Raw genomic sequence first — 2,998 nt, forward strand, 5'->3', positions numbered from 1 at the left:
TTGCCCACACACTGATCACACGTGCTCGGAGGAATGGTGCTCGGTGCCCGTCTCAACGTGGTGCTCGTGGGGTGAAGTGCCGTGGTGCAGATCCCTCTCCTGGGGTGCCGTCGGAGTCTGTGGATAAGGAGAAACAAGCATTAATGTCGCCTGGAGCTCCGTTTCAACTCCCCGCTGGTTCCTCTTCTCCTGGCTTTTATGGCCAGCGGGAACGAGCTCCAGGTGCGCCACTCATCACGCACAGGTGTTGTGCTTCTGTGATCAGTGTGGCAGCGGCGTTTCCAGGGTGACGCTGATCTGGAACCGGGATACTCGCTACTATTTATATATATATATTCACATACTATGTTTCACAACATCTGAATCTCTGAAGAACAGTTTTTAAAAAAATCATATGTACATTGGCTGGGAATCTAACCCAGGCCAAGGAATGTGGATGAAGTTTCAGCTTAATATGCAGTTGTGTACTTATTAATTTAGATTTGGTGAGTTTCTTTACATACATAGTTTTCATTATAAAGAAAATCCCTGAAGCACAGTTGAAAGAAAACAGCAATTGCATTGGCTGGGAATCGAACCCGGGCCTCCCACTGAACCACCAATGCAGATGAATGAGGAACGTGGGCAGGGCTTGAGCTTTAAAGGAACCTTTAACCCTTAAACAGGCAACATGCACTACAGGTGCTAACTACTAACTCGATACTTTTATCACTTATCATAGGTGGTTCTGTTTTGAGTATGTGGTTCACATAACTTAGTTCAAGTTTTTCCATGGTGCAGAACATGACTTCGAACATTGTCTTAAGATACTGAAAAAGTCATGTGTTGTTCATGCTGTTATTAAGCACATTTTCATATCCCTGAGGTCATTACAAGATTGATGTAAGAAAAATGAATATCCACATTTTTAACTAGTGTAACTCCAACCCAAATCAAACACACCAAAACCAGCTAAAAGTCTTCAGATATATTAAAAAAATTCCAGGCAGGTATATTGATTAGGATAGGTAATATTGATTTAATTATAAATAGACTTTTTCTTTTTTAATACCTTAATAGGTCAGCATATATTGGGAGATACAACGCATATTTTATATCAAGTCCAGATGATATAAAAAGTTCGATGAGATGATTTTAATCATTTTCCATTTTTGCCTGTTTAAAGTTATAGTTCACCACAAAATTCAAAATTCTGTCATCATTTACTCACTCTTAAGGCCAAAGTATACTTCAGTTTTTATACGTACACGAGGGTCCGCGTACGGTGCGCATGACGCAAATTTCTTAGCCAAAATAGTATGCGCGTGCAGGTCGCACGAGCACATTGACTTGGTATTGCACTAATCAGTTGTTCCACAAGGTGGCAACACTGGCCCGGGCCGTTGTTTCACAGTAAAAAACTAAACTAAAGAGACGGAACAGCAACAACAAAATAACGGAGACTGCAACAACAACAGATGCCCGCATTGACAAGCACTTGTGTGAGGGGGTTATGAGAGAGACGCAACTTTAGTTTAAAGAGTACAAAGACATTTTTATCAGTCATAACTGCTGAAGAAAAATACAGCAGACGCTGGACAAAGATGAAGCTTTCTAGAGTGCATGTGTCGACCGCCTACATTCGCACACACTATCAAATGGAGTATACTTTGAAAGGCTACGCGTTCGACTGTACACATACGCTAGCGTGCATGTACAAAAATGAAGTATACTTTGGGCTTTGCGTTGGTCTAAAATTCCAAGTTCCAAGTTGTATGGGTTTCTTTCTTCCGTTGAACACAAAAGAATATCTTTTTGAAGAATGTTGGAAACCAAACAGTTGCTGGTAGCCATTGACTTCCATAGTATGGGGGAAAAAACACTTTATTACGGACACACGTCGGTCCAAAAACACACGCAATAACAACAGACAAATACAAAAAAAAAAAAAAAAACTTTATTCCAGCTACATTTCTCATTTTAATTTGAGTTTAACTTTATGAGCCAAAATAACTAAAACTTAAGTAAAAAGCAACAAAACTATATAAACATACATAAAAACTAGTAAAAATGAGAAAAAATACAATGATTTAACTACAATTAAAATTAAAATTAAAACGGAACTTTTTTATTTAAATCAATTTACATTTATTTCGTTTATTTATTTTCATAATTTTTTTATTTACATTGTTTAAAAAATATTTGAAAATTAAACATATATATTATATAATAATAATAATAAATATTTTAATATAATATAACATAATATAATAAAAATATTATTAAAAAAAATAACAAAATAAACAAATTTTTAATGTATTTGAATTTATACTATTTGAATAAATTTAGATGATGTGAATTGTAATATATTATGGCTTCTGCTTTTTGATCTGACTGACATTTTCATTAAAAACTGCATCTATCAATTGAAGTTTCAAAAAAAGATTTTAAAATTGTATGCATTGTCTGGAATAAAAAATATGTGCCACTATCAAAAATGTAACTGGATCTTTTAAAAACTGAAAAATACAGTTTAGTTACCAAAATTTTTGAAAATAACTTTTGGAACTTGAGGGTGAGTAAAAGATAAATCTCTAAAATATTATAGAATCATTATTATTATTATTATTATTATTATTATTTAAATAAATTAAAAGCAAATGAATTAAAATAGTAAGCCTTAATTGCTGGATGCTCTGTGCAGCCAGATGGTGTAGTTAGGACATCTACCAGCAGGGAATAATGAGGCTAACCAGCCGAACACTGACCCTTTGGCCTCTGGCTGTCTACATCTCATATTTTTCTCTTCCCATCTCACATGCATACCCTTCCTCATCTTTTCTCTTTTTCATTCTCTCATTTAATTGTCATTTTTTTCTGTCCTCATACCCAGTTTCTTTTTCTCTGTGGTGTGGTGGTGTTCATCATATACTGTAACCGTGATGAATGAGCTGAAAAATGAGCTGCTGTAAATGGTACTGCAGCAGGAAGTAGCGGGTCAGAGATGCAACACTTGCGG

Source organism: Sinocyclocheilus rhinocerous, unplaced genomic scaffold (genome assembly GCF_001515625.1).
Source record: "Sinocyclocheilus rhinocerous isolate Xijiao unplaced genomic scaffold, SAMN03320098_v1.1 scaffold789, whole genome shotgun sequence".
NCBI classification, from domain to species: Eukaryota; Metazoa; Chordata; class Actinopteri; order Cypriniformes; family Cyprinidae; genus Sinocyclocheilus; species Sinocyclocheilus rhinocerous.